Raw genomic sequence first — 21,678 nt, 5'->3', positions numbered from 1 at the left:
TTAGTGGCCAGAGATGTCCCACTAGTCCGGTCCTCTTTCACCTAGACCTCTCTCAGGACAAATACGTGGGGTAGGACTGGGGTGCTGTCCCAGGGGGATATTTCACTCACCAGACTCTTACTATTCAGCTACCTGGTCGCCAATCCCGCTTTGTTTGGAGGAGCTCTCAGAGTATGCCGGTGTCCCTGTCGGCCATCTTCCCCCCACCCCTCGCAAAAATTCTTAACAAATCCTTCGCCAATAGAAACCAACAAGATATCAAAAAATAACACATTACAATCAAGTTGAATTCATACCAGGTACACAATGATGGATAAACATTAGGGAAAAATATAATCCATAATGTGAACAAGACAAAAAATAAGAATCATGATCATATCAATAGATGCAGAGAAGGCATTTGATAAAAACACTGTAAACTAGGAGTAGAAGGGGTGTCTCTCAACATAATAAAGGCCATATACGAAAAACAGTGGCCAGTGTCTCACTCAGTGGGGGAAGTCTGAAAGCGTTTCCAAAGCCTTGTAGAAAACTCCATGAAGACTTGTCAAAAACAAGTGTTGGAAACAATCAAAAGATTCGGGAACATAGCAGGAGAGGATAAGCAGGCAGAAGTTAATTGGATTCCTGTATACTAACAAAGATAATTAAGGGGGAGGGGCGGGGGCAAGCAGGCACAACAATCAAGAAAACAATACTTGGACTTGGGTTCAAATACCTCGATTTCATGTTGCCCAATGACTGGCAACTGAACATTACCATATACTTGCTATTTTTATAGTTCCTTTGCTTATTGTGACATAGCTTAGTCCTGTTGACATAATTTTGCCTTCATGAATGAGCAACTTAACAACAAAAAGACAAATAAAAATAACCTAATCATAAAATGGGCAAATTATTTGAATAAATATTTCACCAAAGGTAACATTCAAATGGCTAACAGACACATGAAAAGGTGTGCTCTGTCATTGGTTTGTCAGAGATAAGCAAACCCAAACCTCAGTATGCCATACTACTCCCACCAGAATGACTAATAGGTGCCCAATTGGTATAACAGACCAAGCAACCAGCTGCTCCCTGCAAGGCAGCCTATTCAAGTGTACCAGCCACAGTGTGAGAGAAAGAGGAGGTTGTGTACTATCATAAAGACTTGCAGTCTCAGAAACATTAAGGAACAGTTCTATTTTGTCCTATCAACTCACAAGAAGTCTGAATTGGCTCAAAGACAATGGGATCAAACCAAATAAACTCACTACCATCTAATTGATTTGAACTCATGGAAACGCTGTAGAACAGAGTAGTACTTCCCCTCTGGGTTTCCATATCAAATCAATGCATTCTTCTTCCTAAGCCCCGTGATCATCTTTTGCCCTCTGAAAAACAATGGATTGAGATTACTCCTTTCAAAAATCCTAAAAGAGTCCCCACAACTCTTTGAAGGGACCACTTTGCCTTGGATTTAACTGGACCTGAAAATTCCTTTGGAAGCCCTTGTTTTCATTGGACCCTTGAAAGCATCTTATGGAGACTCTTCATTGCTATCACATGATTCCAACATATAAAAAATAGATGGTTTCTGCTTCTCGAACTCTTTATGGAAGCAGATAGTCTCAACTTTCTCTTGTGGATCTTCTGGTATGTTTGAACTACTGACCGGTGATGGGCATTCCAATGCTTAACTAGCCGAATCATCAAGGTTTCTTACTGAGACTAAGACAAATGTATTACTGGGAGAATGTGCCTGTGGCCAGCCACTGACCACCAAAGTATGTTGAAACAGATTTTATTTGGAAAATAACCAAATATGCATGAACTGAAATGGTAGTAGCAATGGTTTTTTTTACTTACTCTCATAAATGCTATAGAAAACAATTATTCTGAAATACAGCATTCTTTACATGTAAAATGTTAAAGTTACTAACAAAAATCTGTGACTTATGTCACAATTTTATCTCCATATGTCACGGGTCCATGTGGGAACACCAGGTACATGCATTTCCAGAACAACATTATAATTACTGCCATAATTTTTACAAAATTGTTTTTAGCTTCCACTCTTACATAACTGGAGGAAATTACAGCTGTTTAATAATTCAGATTCTGCTTATAAGTAGTCTATTCATTATTTAGGAACACTGATAAGATGAACATTAGCTTGCAACATAGGCCTGATCAACAAATATTGATGTGCAGAGAGTTGCTCTCCTATAATTTCTCACTTTAAATAACACCTAAGCCATCAATAATGCTTTATTTTAGGGAGAACTTTTCATACAATAAATAAGAAAATAGGCTAAATCGCACATTAGATATATTCAAGACATCTCTAAAATTAAACAAAATAAAATGATGAAAAATGAAAAAATATATAAAATAAAACTAAACAAGAGCACTAATTTTTCACATTTGGTCCTTAACTTTAAAAAACATACACATGTTCATATTTAAAAGTGATTCAACTTCATTAACTTCCTGAGTGTAATAAACGCTTTGCAAATTTATTTAGTCCCTCCCTCCCCCCCTTTTTTTTTTTTTGCCAGAGCAGTTGCTTGAAACCAGGCCAAGACAAAGTAATAGTGACTCGAACAGTAATAGTGCGGTGATGGCCCGGACCACAATAATGGTAGTAAATGGTAAGCATTATAGCATTGCTTGGCTAATTATTTCATAGTTAATCCTTCTCAGCATCCTGTGTATTGGTACTGGCAGCTCTGAAATTTAAAGAACATTATTCTTAACAAGGAAGAGTTCCCTGGATGAGACTAAAATAAATGTGTGGCTGAGGGAGCTGCTCTGATAACCACCACTTGGCCGTCAGTCTGTCCTACTGTGGTGGCTGTGTGTTGCTGTGATGCTGAAAGCCATGTCACTGGTATTTCAAATGCAACAGGATCACTCAGAGTGAACAGGTTTCAGCAGAGCTTCCAGACTAAGAACAGAGTACAAAGAGAGAGCAGACTGTCCACTTCAGTTGAATTATCCACTGAAACAATGGGTAGCATCAAAATATAAGTGCAACATTGTCAGAGATAGTGCCAGATCCCAACTACAGGGGACACCACCCCACCCCACCCCCACCAGAAGAATGCACTTCAGAACACAGCACTGAAGCTATAGCTAATAGAGAGGGGCACATCTGATCAGAGCACACAGGAGCAAACATAAACGGGAAGGAACCAGCATGGAACACATCCTGGCCCACCAAGCCCCAAGGACAATATTCCTGCTCAGAGAAGTCAATGCACAGAGAGGACCACAGGGCCTGCCCCACCATGCAACGCGACATCCCTCACTGACCAATACAACTACGGGGACAACACTGGAGACAGAGTGTGGGAATTGTGGCTGATCTGGCCCCATCACACTGGGATGAAACACCAAGGCAGCAATTCTCAACCTATGGGGCATGAACCCCTTAGGGGTCAAACGACTCTTTCACAGGTGTTGCCTATGACCATCGGAAAACATTTCTTTCTGATGGTCTTAGGAACCAGACACCGCTCCTCTATCCATCTCCAGGTGGGTCCACCCACATGCTAATATGCCCACATACAAGCACCCAGCGTGAAGACTGCTACCCATGCTACTACACCATGCTTCAGGAGAAAATTTCTTTTTTATTTGTAATTTGTAATTAGAAATAAATATTTCATAATACATAATATATAAAAATATTTTATTACATATTGTTTTATGATTGATCACTATGCTTTAATTATGTTCAGTTTGTAACAATGAAAATGCATCATGCATATCAGATATTTACATTACAACTCATAACAATAGCAAAATTACAGTTATGAAATTGTAATGAAAACAATTTTATGGTTGGAGGTCACAACCTGAGTAACTGCATTGAAGGGTTGCAGCATTAGGATGATTGAGAACCACTGCATTAAGGAAATGTAAGAGCAGCAAGGGGAGCAAAGCAATAAAGTCCCCGGAATACCAAAGATGGACTTTCTGGCCAGTGCATGGCACCACATAAGACTCAACTGTAAAACACTCCTAAAGGTGAACAAACTATTAATAAGCCTTTCCTTTTTTGTCATTGGTTTTATTGTTGTTTTGTTGTTCTGTTTTTCTGTCTTGTTTTTGTGTATATTATTGTCACTACATGTCTATCTAGATAAGATAGACCTGATAAACAACCCGGAGGAGAAAATAATGGACTGACACTTCCAGGGGGACAGAGGAAAGGGGTAAGTGGGGGAAAGGAAGGGGGCTGTCAACAAACCCAGGGTCAAAGGAGAAAAAAAGCGATCTAAAATTGATGGTGAGACAATCATAGGATTCCTGATGGAGCTTCATCAAAGACAATGTAGCTGAGAGGAATTACTGAAACCCGAATGAAGGCCAAGCATGATAATTGGAAAAGAGGAAAATAAAAGGAAATAGAGGATATAACTAGGAGGCAAAAGACATTCATACAGCTCTAAATGCAGGCATGTACCTATGTAAATATATTTATATATAATGATAGGGAAATAAATCTGTGTGCATATATTTATACATTAAGTATTAAGGTAGGGGATGGACATTGGGCCTCTACTCAAGTACTTCCTCAACACAAGAACACTTTGTTCTAATAAACTGGCATTATGTGATGTTCACCTTCCTGACACGATCACTGAAGTGTGATGAAGAAAGCCGATGGTGCCCGGCTACTGAAAGATATGGTGTCTGGGGTCTTAAAGGTTTGAAGGTAAACAAGCGGTCATCTAGCTCAGAAGCAACAAAGGCCACATGGAAGAAGCACACTAGTCTGTGTGATCATTCTGTGATCTTCCTGCATTCAGCATCATTGCATGTATTGCATGAGTCTGAAGAGGAATTTACAGACTACTGTTGAACATATGGGTTAATATCAGACTTACAGACTTGATCCGGACTGGGCTAGGACATTTTCTTAATATACAATTACTCTTGGATATAAAACTATGAGTTTAATTTTTATTTTTTTTACATTTTATTAGGGGCTCATACAACTCTTATCACAATCCATACATATACATACATCAATTGTATAAAGCACATCCATACATTCTGTGCCCTAATCATTTTCACAGCACTTGCTCTCCACTTAATTGAAACACTGACTACTAGGACACCTAGTCAAAATGACAGAAACCATTCTGAAAGAGAAAAGCAAATGATTACGGCAAAGAATGTACAGATGTGCTTTATACACAGCCCTTTGCATAAGGTCCTCTTTTTTTTTCCCCCTCCCTCATGTGCCCTTGGTAATTTATAGATTGTTATTTTGTCTTATCTTGCCCTATCCGGAGTCTCCCCCCCCCCCCCTTCTCTGTCGTCCGTCTCCCAGGGAAGAGGTCACATGTGGATCCTTGTAATCGGATCCCCCTTTCCAACCCACTCACCCTCTACTCTCCCAGTATCGCCCCTTATACCCCTGGTCCTGAAGGTAACATCCATCCTGGACTCCCTGTGCCTCCAGCTCCCATATGCACCAGTGTACAACCTCTGCCCTATCCAGTCCTGCAAGGTAGAATTCGATTCATGGTAGTTGGCGGGGAGGAAGCATCCAGGATCTGGGGGAAAACTGTGTTGTTCTTCATTGGTACTACATCGCACCCTGACTGACCCATCTCCTCTCCTAAACCCCTCTGCGAGGGGATCTCCAGTGGCCAACAAATGGGCGATTGTATCATGGAGGTGTGCAGTCAATGATATGATTTTTTGTTCTCTGATGCCTGATAACTGATCCCTTCGGGACCACGTGATCACACAGGCTGGTGTGTTCTTCCATGTGGGCTTTGTTGCTTCTGAGCTAGATGGCTGCTTGTTTATCTGCAAGCCTTTAAGACCCCATACACTATCTCTTTTGATAGCCGGGCACCATCAGTTTTCTTCACCACATTTACTTGTTCACCCACTTTGGCTTCAGCAGTTGTGTCAGTAGGGTGAGCATCGTAGAGTGTCAATTTAATAAAAGAAAGTATTCATGCATTGAGGGAGTGCTTGAGTAGAGGCCCAAGATATGAGTGTTTCTGGATTTGTTTCTCTAGTCAACCCAGACTAACACAAGGAGGCAGGTATCCATTTAGCTCAGGTGTAGAGACAGACCAGCCATTGCTTCATCAGCTCCCTTGGCTGAGTCATAAGCTTTCTCCCACAGACCATGAACCATGGAAGGTGATGGTCCCATCCTGTTTGCCGAAGGAACAAACAGCTTTTACCAAAGAAAAATTGATGCATTTGAACAGTGGTGGTGGTGAAGAATATTTTACTACATAATTTCGGGAAGAAGTTGCCAATCAGCAATATTGGGCCTTTTCAATCTACAGAAAGTGTATGTTGCCATCAACTCATGGCTTATGACCTTCTTGATTTATGTTTTCCCTAGGGATTTGAAATCAGAGATAGACCAAGCGTGAGCTCGTCTCATGAGCAAAGGACCACAGAAGCATTGCAAGAAGTTGTGTTGTTAGCAGCAAAGAGCTATAGGAGCCAACAAAAGAATGATGAAAAGAGTGCACCACAGGTCACAGACTCACCTGACATCCTTTATCTAACTCTTATCTTGAATCTGGTCAACTCCCAAGACAGCCATGATGTCTATACTAAAGTCTCCATTTGTTTTGGTTTTTTTTAAACATTTTATTAGGGGCTCATACAACTCTTATCACAATCCATGCATATACATACATCAATTGTATAAAGCACATCTGTACATTCTTTGCCCTAATCATTTGCTTTGCTCTTTCAGAATGGTTTCTGTCATTTTGACTAGGTGTCCTAGTAGTCAGTGTTTCAATCTATAAGACCATATAGCACAGCACAGCAGAAAAAGGTTTAGGATACTGAAATCAGGGGTGGTTAGATTTAATATCAAGCAGGATTTTAAAACATGTGATTGAAGCTTTGTGGACAGAGATAGAAAATTATCTAAAATCAGAAACTAAAAGTAAGTAAAGACAAGGGAGAAAGAGAGACTATTTGGGGAGTAGTAATTACTTTAAAATAGAAGGTACATTTTATGGATAAAAAGAATATGCAGAAACATCTATTTGTGGCCCAAGTAAAAGAAGACCTTAAATTCATTAGCAAAACTATTTTGTTTTCACTATGGAGTCATCAGAGTGTGTTACTATGGGTATAAAGGGGAGGTGGTGATTTCAAAACTTTGCATAAATACCTTACTATCAATTTCCACATTATTTGTCCTCTGTTTTGGGAGCTTCACACTTGCGCATTAAATCCTTCTCTGTCTGTGTATCTTAGGAATTTGAACTATTTGGGGAATACAAATTGAAACACAACTTTTACCACAATAATCCCTCCTCTATTTTTACATGTGATAGACAAGCTCACCATCGTTGCTTCTAAGGAGCGTTCTGGCTGTGATTCTTTTAAGACAGATCTGTTTGTTCTTTTGGCAGTCCTTGGTACTTTTAATATTCTTCACCAGTATGAAATATCCTTTCATACGGACTGTGCTGTTTTCTATAATTTCCCCTGATCACATTTTGCAGATGATAAACCTGCATCCAAGTATAGTTAAGTGACCTCTTCAATACCTTGCATTATGAAACCTTCAAAGTCAAGAAAGATACACAAGAGAACAACTTCAGTTAGAGTTTTAGCAAAAGCCTCACGTGTGTTAAGAAAGAAAATAGCTTTCATAAATAGAAGTGCCCTGCAGGGTTTTCAAGGTGGAACTCTGAAAGCACTGCAAGTAAGCACTGGAGTGCTAAGTACAATGTGTACTTTAAATCACTAGCTTTCTGCCAGCCACTCCCATGGAAAAACATGGGGATATTTTCTACCATAAAGTTCAATTGTGTGGTAGGTAAATTATGTGTCAATAAAACTGTTAGTGGAAAAGATGAAAGATGTACAGCCTTGAAAACATAGGGCCAGTTTGAGTCAGAGTTAACTCAATGGCATAGGGGAATCCTTACTGAAGCAGACTGCCTTTTCTCCCTTGGTATTAGAACTATCCGGCTTTCATATAGTATCTGACTCTTTACCACTGTGCCACCAAGTTTTCTGAAATAAGAAATAAATTAGCACATTAAAACCAAAAATGTTGTCTAGTCAATTCTGACTTATTATTTTAAAATAAACTGTGTTCCATAAATTATTTTTTACATAATTACTTTATTGGGGGCTGAGAGTAAAAATCTATTGTGTCAACCTGGCTGATAAACACATGTGGGGTTAATTGAAGGGTGCAGGGATAAATGGCTCAGTGAGCCTCACCTTTCTAGTTCTCGGGTCTCTTGCTTTGTGATGGTCAGACCAGGGTGCAGCTGCCTTAGCCAGTTCCTCACTTCAGCTGGAAAGGCTCGCTTCCTGCAAGACAACCCCAAGGAGAAGTCACATGAACCCACCCTGATGCAATCCTGGGTGCTGGAGCAGTCGTGTGGAGAACCCTGCCAGTGCTGACATGCTTAGACATTCACTGATTTGACTTTCCTCCTGCAGTTGGCGTCATAGTGTGTGTTTTGTGAGATGGAAGAGGACTTTGTGGATTGGTGTCAGACAAATGGGTTAATGTTGGACTTGTGGGCCTGGGCAGCGCTGGGTTGGGATGTTTTCTTGATGTGCATATACCCTTTATACAAAACTCTCTCTTACACATAAGTTTCTGTGAATTTGATTCTCTAAGGTACCAAGGCTAATACAGGGCTCATATAACTCATCACAATCCACCCATCCATCCATTGTTTCCAGCACATTTGAACATTTGTTGCCATCATCATTCTCAAAACATTATCTTACTACTTGAGCCCTTGGTATCAGGTCCTCATTTCCCCCCGCCCCCACCATTCTCCTCCCTCCATCCCTCTCTCCCTCATGAATCCTTGATCATTTATAAATTATTTTTCCATGTATTGCACTGTCCGATGTCTCCTTTTACCCTCTTATCTGTTGTCCATCTCCCTGGGAGGGGCTTATAGATAGGTCATTGTGATCAGCTCCCCCTGTACCCCCAACCTTCCCCTTCCCCTCCTGGTATGGTTACTGTCAATATTGGTCCAGAAGAGTTTATCTTTGCTGGATTCACTGTGTTTCCAGCTCGTATCTGTATCCAGGTACATGTTCTGGTCAAGCCAGATTTTAAAGTAGAATTAGGGTCATGATAGTGGGGGTGAGGCAGCATTAAAGAACCAGAGGAAAGCTGTATGTTTCATCAGAGCTATACTGTACCCTGACTGACCCATCTTCCCCCGACAACCTTTCTGTAAGCAGATGTCCAATTGCCTACGGATTGACTTTGGGCTTCTACTCCCCTCCCCCACCCCCATTCACCTTGACATTATATTTTGTTCTGGGTCTTTGATGCCTGATACCTGATCCCTTCAGCACCTCCTGATCACACGGGTGGGTGTGCTTCTTCCATGTGGGCTTTGTTGCTTCTCAGTTAGATGGCTGCTTATTTATCTTCAAGCTTTTAAGACCCCAGATACAATATCTTTGGAAAGCCTGGCACCATCAGCTTTCTTCACCACATTTGCTTATGCACCCATTTGTCTTCAGGGATCATGTTATAGATTTTGATGGCTGATTTTTTGGAAATAGATCGCCAGAGTTATCTTCCAAGTCACCTCTGAGTGGACTACAACTTTCAACCTCTTGGTTAGAAAAATATATTAACCATTTTCAACATATGTTCATACAATGTGTTGATAAATATAAAATTTAGAATTAGCAAGTTTCATATGTGGCTTTGAAATCTGAATCACAGCATCATCATTGTCTATATTTATTAAGCAAAATTGGCTAAGTATTGTGGGGAAAGTACCCAAAAAACCCTCAAAAACTAATTTGGGTTACCAAATGGCTTCCAGGCAGTGTACATAAATCCATGTGACACACAAAGATCTAATTAACTCCGAAGGGCCCTGACCCTTTGGGAAGATGTACCCTTCTATAGGGCCATGTACCCTTTGGTCAGAATGTTAGAAAGTGTTGCTAGAGCATGTTTAGCTGATCTTGAATATTTCCATATATTTTCTACTTTCAAAAGGAAAATAAGTAAATAGCCTTATTTAGTGTTTCTCCCTAGTATTCCCCTAATATGGTGCTGGCAAAGAATTTCAAAATTACCATGGACTGCAAAAAGAACAAATACATCTTTCTTAGAAGACATAAAGTCTGTATGCTCCTTAGAAACAAGGATGGTGAGATTTCTGTCTCTGGACTATTTTGGATGCATTAGCAGGAGAGACCAGTCCCTGAAGAAGGAAATCATGTTCCGTAAAGTAGAGGGGCAGCTTAAAAAAAAAAAAAAAGGAAAGTCCTTAACAAGATGGATTGACATAGTAGGTGCAAGAATGGCCTCAAAAATAAGCATGAGTGTGAGGAAGGTGCCCAGTGAATGCTGTTGGGTTTTGTTATGCATAAGGTCCCTGTGAGTGAGAACAACTTCACAGTATTCCAGGAATCACTTTCAGAATTCCAATGACTGCGTGTTTCCCATCCAAAGGTGTATAGAGAAATTATAAAGGCTCACAGAGAAGTCTTTCTGTATTTATTATCAGAGTCTGCCCTTTTGCTTTAAGATATAAATGCAACTCACATGCTGAGGCAAGGGCGATTCTAGTTTTCTTTTCTGTTTCCTGTAAAGCACCTTCACAGAGTAATTGAAGAAATGACTTTTCCTACCCCCAACTCCACCCAATTTTCCAAATACACAGAAAGCACACCATTTCCCACACAGTGGGTAAGATCTATCCAGGAACCATCTGTAAGGAGTTGTTTACCTAACCACAACCATCTGTGCCCCATAGGTGAGGCTACAGAGAATTTAAAAATGAAATTGGTCTAAAGGAACTAATCTGACAGTATAAAAGGAACTGCACGTAGTTTCCAGAACAGCTAAATGATGACTGTGGGCAATGAGATTCTATCGTGGAGTATTTCCTCATCTTTTCAGCAGAGTTGAGGGGCAGAGGAAGTTTTTGCAAATACCTCCCATCCCACTGTATGTGCAATCATATATTCAAGCCATTGGCTTCAGGTATTTCTAAAAAATGTAGCGAATCTCAGAGATGGTTTATTTTTTCCCCCTCTGTAAATATTCTGGCTGCAATAACAGTATCTGCATCATTGGTTTATGTTCCTTGGTTTATTTGTTATATTAATTTTTGTTGCTGGTGTACTACCTATTAATAGATGCAATACTGCCCAGTGCAGACTCTGAGGAAACACATTTGTACCTGCAAGTAAGTAAGAGATGAATTCTATTCATCGGTGTTCTATAGTTAACCAGTGGGAGAACGTTCAGAAATTACTTAAAAATGCATCCCCTTCAAACAGAGCTTCCCTCAAGAGCTTACATCTCATAGTGCCTCCAAATGAGGTCATCGAGCAGCAACCGAATTTACAGGCTAAACTCCGCCCCTTCACTCTCAATAGTCTTAAATTGGCATCAGATTATGTAACCTTACCTGACAGTGATATTGTTCATTTGTTTCCAGTATATGCTACCCAGTATGATCCTAGTATCATAACTTTACTTATAATTAGATTATAAATTGTTATAGAGAAGAAAATATAGTTTTAATTTCTACGTAAGAGCAATGTCATGCAGTAGTAATTCAAGGAATTGTCTAGTTGATTTATTCACAAATGTGCTCTTCATCACATACGATGTTAAAGGTTGTATGGTAGATGCCAGGGATATAGCAGAGAATAAAATAATGATTAAATTTCTGTGGTATAGACAGAGGAAAACAAACAGAGAATGTAAAAATAATTCAAATGCAGTAAAGAACCAAAAGTTCTGAATTAAAGAAGGAAAATAAGAAAAGACCTCTCACTGTAGACAACTCTAAAGTGGTAAGCTGCGGGCAGAAAGAAGAGATGGAGAAGCGCATTCAATAAAGAGGAAAAGTTACCCAAAGGGCATCATATGGGAAGTAAAATAAATAATCCCATATGAATAAATGATTATACAAATTTAAATATACACATATTTGAAGCTTTGATATGAAAAAATTATTTCCCATGGTACACTAGTGAAACAAATCCAGAGACACTCATATGTATAAGAAAGAGCTTTATGTATAAGAGCAATTGGATATTGAGAAAACATCCCAGCACAGTCCAGATCAAGTCCCTAAATCCGATATCAGTCCTTATGTCTGATACCAATCTATAAATTCCTCTTCAGATTCACGAAACATATGCAATGATGCCGAATGCAGGAAGATCAAAGGCCAGTGGGTGGAAAGTCTTGTGGATCCAGGGGTGGTGTAAGCATTTCAGCACAGGCAGGCATCTCCACTTGGCTCTCCCAACTCCAGGACTCCAACGTGGCTCCAAGTATCTCATCAACAGGAATACCAAGAGTGCAGAGAGTGTGTGTGTCCTGTCTCCAGCGAACTATTTATCTCGTAGCGCCTCCAAATGATGTCGTCAAGCAGTGACCTGATTGACAGACTAAACTCCACCTCTTCACTCTCTATAGTCTTAAATTGGCACCAGATTATGTAACTATCACACGTGACATAAAAGGGAACTTTTCTAAGTGATTTTCTAGGTCTCAATAGTAGACATCATCCCAAAACCTAGTGAATCTGGGGCTTTCTTTTTGTGGTTGTACATAGCCACCCCCCTGAAAGAAAAAAGAAAGAGCAAAATATAGCAAGGAACACACTTCCAGGGAGCAAAGCAGTGGCCATTCCCCAGCATCTGCTGATTGGAGTTATGTATGTCTCATACTGTAAATATATGAGGCTATATCCTGTAAATGGAAACTCTGTTGAAAAAAAATTGTACTCCTTATTTTCAATACATGTGCCATTCTTTAGGAAGACACTTCCTGCCTGGGTCTATAGAGTCTTAATAACTGCTGATTTTGAATGTTGAAAATAAAGTTAAGAAGCATAATTAGTGGCTATGAGTATATAATTGCTTGGGTATATACTAAGCCAAATTTATACCGAATTCAAATCCCAACTCTATACCTTTCAGTAAGTTTTTCCTCTCTCTGGTTCAGTCTCCCCATGCTTTCAGACCCTCTGCCTGTTCTACTCTACTCCCCTATATTGTCATTGCTACCACTTTTAATTGTACTCGGGTATAGCTCTTGTGATTTGAGATGAATGAATTAAAGCCGAAAGACAATAAGACCAGAACCCAACTTATTGTATAACTACCATCCTCATTGTTATAATTTTTTATTTAGATAAAACCTCAATCTTTAGAAATTTCAGTTATGATTCTTTAAGTTCATTTAAGTATTTTTAAGAGTCAAGTGCATCTCAAGCGCTGTGCTGTGGATTGATAACTATTTTATTTTAGATTCTCTTCCATATGACAGTTTTCCAACCATTAGACAGTGGTTATATTTTAAATTTATGTTTAAAATACTTCCCATGCTATTTAAATTTATATCCCAACTAAAGTGTTTTTGACTCCTCAGTAAGGATAAGGTCAACAACTAGATAATGTTTTCTATTCTTATGAGGATAAGACAAAACATTATTTCAACTACAGTTCTAATTCAGACAAGCATAGGTTTATTCCAAATAAGTGTGTTCAAGCATTTCTCCGTGTCCAGTAAGTACCCACTGACAAGTACTCTCAGTAAATGCTTGTTTTAATCTTCACAAGGAGCCTCAAGAGAAAAAGAAAAAAGGCCAATCAAAACAGTGGCTACCAAGGAAAGATATTGGGTCAATTCAAAGCAGATTTAAGCTGAGATTACAGAGATTATGCACATGATTTGAATCTCCCAAGGATGCCAAAACTGCTATTTTTAGATGATGTAATTCAAAGAGTGTAAAACATTTTCCCCAAAAGACTAGAGAGATAGAAATACATTCTGATGCAATGTCTAAAATAGTTCACGTTTTGCTTGAAAAAGGTTGGTATGGTTTTTTTTAAGATCATTTTATTGGAGGCTCTTACAGGTCTTATAACCATCCATACATCAATTATATCAAGCATACGGACATATGTTGCCACCATTGTTTTCTAAACATTTACTTTCTATTTGAGCCCTTGGTGTCAGCTCCTCTTTTTACCCTATCCCCCTACTTCCACCCTCATGACCTTGATAAATTATAAATTATTAATTTCATATCTTATTGTGACTGCTGTCTCCCTTCCCCTGAAGTTTCTTCTCCCACCCCAATCCCCACCTCCTCCCTACCTTCCTAGTATCACTATTCACATTTCTGTTCATGAAGGGTTTATCTGACCTCGATTCCATGTGTCCTGGGCTCTTATCTGTATCTGTGCACATGCTCCAGCTGAGTCTTCAGGGAAAGGCAGGATTGGAGTCATGAGAGTAGAGGGTGAGGAAACCTCAAGATACCACAGTATTGTGTTTCATCGGTTCTACACTTCACCTTGGTAGACTCAGTCCTTCCTTGCATCCCTTCTGGGAGTGAATGTCCCATTGTCTACAGGTGGGTTTTAGGTCTCTGCTCTGACCCGCTTCTCAAATTGCTTTTTGTTTGTTTGTCTTGGGTCTTCTGAGACCTGTTATCTGGTCCCATCAATATCTCATGATCACACATGCTGGTCTTCTTCCATGTGGGCTTTGTTGCTTCTCTGCTAGATGGTCACTTGTTAAAGTTCAACCCTTTAAGACCACTGATACTGTATCTTTTGATAGCTCGGCACCATATGCTTTCTTCACCACATTTGCCTGTGCACTCATTTTGTCTTCAGTGATTATGTTGAGAGGGTGATCAACAGAAAACTCCAGGTTATTAGAACAACCTGCTCTTGCATTGAGGGAGGTCTTAAGAAAAGGCCCAAGGTCTGTCCACTTCCTCAATGTATTGCCATATAAATATATGTACCTATGCCAATAGCTCTATTTTTATGAATTAATATATTTACATAAGTTCACACCTATGTTTATACCTCTCTTGATAGCTTTGCTTCCTAGATCTTTCCTCTCTCTCCTTTTACCTTCCTCCTTTATGACAGCACATTCGCCCTTCATCTGTCTTTTAGTAATTCTTCTCAGCTAGATTGCTGTTGCTCTGACACCCTCAGGATCTCTACATCCTCCGCATTGTTGATTTGAATTCCCTAGTTGTTCCCCTTTCTATGGCATTGTTTTTTTCACTGCTCCTTTCCCCTGTCCCCTCATCCCCCTATATTCCTCCAGAACCCTCAGTCCCTTTGCTTTATTCAGTGGCTTGCTTTCCATGCCTATGCTATATAGGTAGGCAAAGCAATAGTAATGTAGACAATACAAAAAGAAAACCAAAAGTTGAAAAAAAGAGGAAATATATAATAATTAGCACATGCAAAAAAGCACAGATAATTCTAGGTCTGTTCCCCAACCTTTATAATTATTTCCCCACTAGTCCTGGAGGGGAGGGGCAGGTTTGGGAACTACCACTATAAGCCTGAAGTCTATTTGGGGGACTATTCAGGGGCTTTGGGGCTTTGCTTTGTTCCCGTGGTTGATCTGTTATGTTCCCTTCTTGGGTCACCCTGCTGTGGGTGGTTCAGATTGGACTCACTCCCCACTGTGTGATCCCAGTATTATCCTCTGTTGCAGTATGTTCCAGCGAGGGGTCATCATGTCCCAAGCTATTGTCAGCCCTACAGTGCTCTCTGTGCCTTACCAACTCCTTCCAGAGACATTGTCCTCAGGGCGTGGTATGTGATTATGATGCCTAGAACCTCACTCTCTTTTTCCTTCTTAATTTGTTTTTGTGTGGGCAAGGCAGGCCAGCCCCACTCCCCATCCTGTATGTTGTCTTCTGTCACACATACTTGTAGGAAGGGGTCAGTTTGGCTCTGATTGGGGCTGGCCCTGTAGCCCACTCTGTTCATGTGTTGCTCCATGTGGTTATATTGTCCTCAAGGTTTGGTGCATTGTGTTGGGGTCTGCATGCACACTCCCAATTCTGTGGAGACATAACCAATATTCTCCACCTGGGTGGATTATTGCCCTGCTCCCCTAATGCCATCGTCTCCCCCCACCGTTTTCCCCCTTTTTTCCCTCCCCCTTTTCCCCTGGACACTTATGTAATGCCTATTCTTATCTTCCATTAAGCCATGTATTTAGAACAGAGATTAGTACTGCCACTGCTGCCTTTTTAAAAAAATTGTGATTAGTTTGGTGAATTTTTCGCTATCCTTTGACTCCTGGTTTATTTTTGTCTGTGAATTGAAGATGTGTCTCTTGAAGGCAGCAGATTGATGGATTTCGTTGTATAATCCAGCCTGCTACTCTGTCTTTTAATGGGTGTGTTTAAACCATTAGCAGTCAGTGTAATTAAATCTAAATGTAGATTAATTGCTGTCATTTTGTACTATTTTTGTTTGTTATTTTCTTTTCATCTGCTTTATAAGATGGTGTGTTTGAGAAGTTTATTCTTGTTTTCGTTTCTCCATTGGATCTGTACTATTTTGGGAACTGTTTTCAGTGTGTTGGTTTCTGGGTGGTGTTACACCCTGCAGTTATCTCATATTTGTATTGTTAATTTGCTGCTCTTAAAGGATTGGAAAGTAATTTTTGTAATGTTGGTTTTGTTTTTACAAATCCTCTAAATGTTACCTTAATTAAGAGTTTTATTAAATTTCAATTAGTTTAATCTTAAATTTTGATTAGTTTAATCTAATTGGTGTTTCTTGGCTTCCTAAATAGTTATCATCTGTACTTTTTGAAATTGGGGACATTTTCTTCCAATAATTCCCTTACTATTCCAACTATAGTCTTTTTTCTTCCTGTTCAGGAATAGAATATTGTTTTACTTTATGAAATACCACATCATCCTCAAGTTTTATTCAAATTCTTTTGGCTTTTTTGGTTTGTTGCTCTGGTTTGCTGAGTTGTACTTGTTATCTTCAAGCTCAATGATTCAATTTTCCATTTCTTCTATACTATTGTTGAGACCATTCACTTTTAACTTTATTTAAGCTTTGTCATTATTTAATTTCTGGACTTTGCCTCAGTGTGAGGATTCCAGTATCACTTTTTCATAATTGTCAGGGTTGATCCCCTATTTCTTGTATGGCTTTCAACAGCATTCTCATGCATTCTTTTTCTACCAGTCCAAGGGCTGATTCTTCTATGTAAATGATTGGGTTTTGGTCATCTTCTGTAATTGTCTTTTTTTTTTCTAAATTATTTTTATGATTGAAATTTCTTTATTCATACATCCATTGATGGACATTTAAGCAATTTCTACTTTTGGACTGCTTCGATGAACATTTTTGGGTGAGCATTTGTTTAAAATATTTGTTCCAAGGTTCTGGGATATATCCATCCAGGAGTTGAACTGCTGGGTCATATGGTAATTCTATGTTTGGTTTATTTATTTATTTATCATTTTATTGGGGGATCGTACAACTCTTATCACAATCCATACATACATCCATTGTGTCAAACACATTTGTACATTTGTTGTCATTATCATTCTCAAAATATATGCTTTTTGCTTGAGCTCTTGTTATCAGCTCATTTTTTCTCCTCCTTCCCTCCTTCCCCTTCCCCATGAACTCTTATTAATTTATAAATTATTTTGTCATATCTTACACAGTCCAACATCTCCCTTCACCCACTTTTCTGTTGTCCATCCCCCAGGGAAAAGGTTATATGTAGATCCTTGTAATTGGTTCCCCCTTTCCATCCCACCTTCCCTCTGGCCTCCCAGTATCACTGCTCTCACCACTGGTCCTGAAGGGATCATCCTTCCTGGATTCCCTGTGTTTCCAGTTCCTATCTGTACCAGTGCACATCCTCTGGTCTAGCCAGATTTGTAAGGTAGAATTGGGATCATAATAGTGGGGAGTGAGGAGAAAGCATTTAGGAACTAGAGGAACACTATGTTTTATTGCTGCTACACTGCACCCTGACTAGCTCATCTCCTCCCCATGACCCTTATGTCAGGGGATGGCCAGTTGCCTACAGAGGGGTCTTAGGTCCCCAATCTGTACTCCCCATCATTCACAATGATGGGATTTTTTGTTCTTTGATGCTGGATACCTGATCCCTTCGAAACCTCATGATCACACAGGCTGGTGTGCTTCTTTCACATGGGCATTGTTACTTCTCAGCTAGATGGCCGCTTGTTTAAGCCTTTAAGACCCCAGATACTATATCTTTGATAACCAGGCACCATATCAGCTTTCTTTACCACATTTGCTTATGTACCCATTTGTCCTCAGCAATCGTGTCAGGAAGGTGAGCATCATGGAAGGCCAATTTAATAGAACAAAGTATTCTTGAATTGAGTAGAGGCCTAATGTCCACCAGCTAACTTAATACTAAACCTATAAATACATTCACATAGATCTATTTCTCGACCGTATATTAATATATTTACATATGTATATGCCTTTATTTAGACCTCTATAAATGCCCTTTGCCTCCTAATTCTTTCCTCTATTTTCTCTTACTTTCCTCTTGTCCCACTCAGACTCAACCTGAAAACACTCCTAAAGGTCAATGGTCTTTGAACTAACTACAGGCTTTTCTTTTTTGTTGTTGTTGGTTATTTTGTCATTGGCTTTTTGTTGTTTTGCTTTGCTCTGTCTTGTCTTGTGCATGTTATTATCTCTGCAGGTCTGTCTAAATAAGATAGGCTGGATGAATAATCTGGAGGAGAAAACAATGGGACCGATGGTTCCAGGGGGACATGGGAGAGGGGGAGGTAGGGGAAATAAAGTGGGTGATAACAAACCCAGGGACAAGGGAACACATGATTCAAATCGGTGGTGAGGAGGGTGTAGGACGCCTGGCAGGGTGTGATCAAGGGTAACCTAACCGAGAGTAATTACTGACACCTAAATGAAGGCTTTCTAGATTTTTTTTACAGTAGCTACTGGTGCTACCTATTGTTTATGTTCCATCTTGGTTGAGCTGAAGGTGGTACATAGTCTTCTGGAATGTGAAGTGGGGAGGGCTCTTTAGTCTAGGGGAGGACCATAGAGGTGCTGGAAAACTGGTTGTGTGTAGATGAGGAAGGAGTGTTAGTTGGGTGAGTAAGAGGATTAGAGTATAGGTGCTTGGGAGGTTTCAAGTGGAGGTATGAATCACAGGAAGCCTGTGTTAAGTATAGTAACTTTAATGAGTTAGAGAAGAGGGTTATCAAAGATACAATTTTACTTGATAAGTTAGGGTGTGTCCTACTGAGGTGGAAGGAACCGGTTCCAGAGGTTATGGTGGTTGGGGTAAGGGAGGGATCTATCGAATCTCCCATAGACCCTTATCAATCCTGTACATTATGTAGGGAGAGTACAGCCCTTCTAGTATTATGCTTTCATTCTGCACATCTCAGGACTAGGGTGGAAATGCACAATTATAGTGGATTCCCAGGGAGGAGGGGCTTCCAATCAGAGGGTGATCTAGCTAGGACTCAGAGTCCCAGCTCCACAGGCTACTTAGCCTGCAGTGGGAAAGCTGCAAAGAAACTGAGAAATGCCGGTTCCCTTTCCTGTGGTGGGAAAGGAGTTTGTATTTCCTTTCTCAAAAGAAAATAGGAACAAATTTGACAACCTTCTGGAGCATGCTGCACAGCAGGTTCCAGCCTCGCCTCTTTCACCCGGGTGTTGAATCCCTGTCCAACTAGCTGAGGCCATCTAACCCCTAACCAGGTTAGGAGAGGCGGGGAGGAGGGGAGGGGGCCTGGAGTTGGGCGAAAGGAGACAAAGTGTGGGCAGGTGCTGTGAAAGGGAACGCACGTGCGATGATCACAGATGCGTTCTTCACAGAACAGAGAAAGAATCCTGGGGTGCTGCAAGACCCAGTCTGGCATCCCAGTCCCGCAAGCGAGCCTTCTCACCTCTACATCTGGCCATTACACAGGGGGCTCTTTGTGGGGGTGATCCTACCATCAGTGCCATCTTCCATGAACTCATTGTGATCTCTCTTTCAGTGACTCCTTTGCACTGTTCTCTGCATACTGTGTGCTACTCAGTCACCCTCCTCCTCCACGGGCTTCTCCTCTGCTGGAGCTCTATCTCCTCCTGGCGGATATATTGCTCTTTAGTTTGAGTCTTCTGTGGGGTCACCTTTCTTTGAAATGGGCACAAACATGGTGCCATAATGCTGTGATCAGATTGATATATTGAACACTTGTACCCAGGATAGTTTAGTTGACATAATCCCTAACAATTTTAAATATTTTCCAAATTGTTCCTGGAGTTTATGTTAAAGGTGTTGCTGGTTGAAAGGAAAATGGATATGAGCTATTCCAAGATATACCTTCCCAGAAGGAGCTGAGTCACTTGAGGGAGGAAGGTCATAGAGCCATTTCTGCCCAACTCAGCCCCCAAGGACAGCGTGTTGACCCTTGAGGTCATCCATAAAGGACGCAGCGATCACAGATGCCTTTTTGAAGCCAGGTTGCTCCGCATTTAGCATGGAAACATTGGATAAAGCAATGGGAAAAAGTAACCACATCACAAAACATGGATGAGCATTTGGTGAGCATTTGGTGAATAACTCTAACCTGCCAAGTTCTTTTGCTGAAGCAAGCTGCCTATGATTCAGAATTCTGATTCAAATAATTAGAGGTCAGAACCATTTTCATCTGTAGCCTTCTGCAAACCAGGTGTTCGCAATTTAAGTTCTGATACCATTTTCCATCATCAAATTTAGACTTTATCATTCACAATCCTTCACTTACACAGGATGTTGTATTTCTTGTGTGTGGGACCCATTGATGTATCACCCAGATGGCTGCTTGTTCAAAGACAAGGCTTTTAAGATCCCAGATGCTATTCTTTCTAAAAGCATGGCACTATCTAGTTTCCTTCTTTTTTGTTTTTATTGAGATAAAATTCACGTATTATACAATTTAATAGTGACTTTTAAAAAGAGTTGTGTATATATCATCACAATCAGTTCTATTGTACCCCACCCCCTCCTACATGCATTATTTCTCCCCAACTCCTCTCTGTTCCACCCATCCCTGATAAATGAATACATCAGTTATTATCTCATCCACTTCCTCTATGTTTCATAACCTGGGAAACATAACAAACAATAGAAAACAGAAAGAGAAAATAATAAAATAAAAATAAAGAGGAAGAAAGAAAAGACCTTCAGAAATATGAAATAAGCCAGAAAGAAAAGTTCTCCTGTGGAGCAACCGAGAAGTATTGAAATGTAGACCAAATTCAGGTTGAGTCAAGAAAATGGTCAACTGACCAGGTATCATACTGTAATTTCATCCATCATTATTAATTTTACAGTAATCTCTTTTTTAGAGGAAAGATGTTTGAGCTTTCTATCACCTGTGGCCAGAGAAGCAGGGCACATGGTTTCTTCCAATAACGTACTCTACAGATGGATTTTGATCTCCCACTGTCCTACATAGTCTTCCACAGATTGGGTGTTCCCAATTTATTTATTTTTTCATTTTTAATCATTTTATTAGGGACTCATACAACTCTTATCACAATCCATACATACATCAATTGTGTAAAGCACATTTGTACATTCATTGCCCTCATCATTCTCAGAACATTTGCTCTCCACTTAAGCCCCTGGTATCAGGTAATTTTCCCCTCCCTCCCTGCTCTCCCCTCCCTCATGAACCCTTGATAATTTATAAATTATTATTTTGTCATATCTTGCACTGTCCGACGTCTCCCTTCACACCCTTTTCTGTTGTCCATCACCCAGGGAGGAGGTCATATTTAGATCCTTATAATCAGTTCCCTCTTTCCAACCCACCCTCCCTCTACGCTCCCAGTAATGCCACTCACACCCCTGGTCCT

The sequence above is a fragment of the Tenrec ecaudatus genome, chromosome 5 (assembly GCF_050624435.1).
Source record: "Tenrec ecaudatus isolate mTenEca1 chromosome 5, mTenEca1.hap1, whole genome shotgun sequence".
Classification (NCBI taxonomy): Eukaryota; Metazoa; Chordata; class Mammalia; order Afrosoricida; family Tenrecidae; genus Tenrec; species Tenrec ecaudatus.
Note: the sequence above shows the minus strand (reverse complement) of the source record.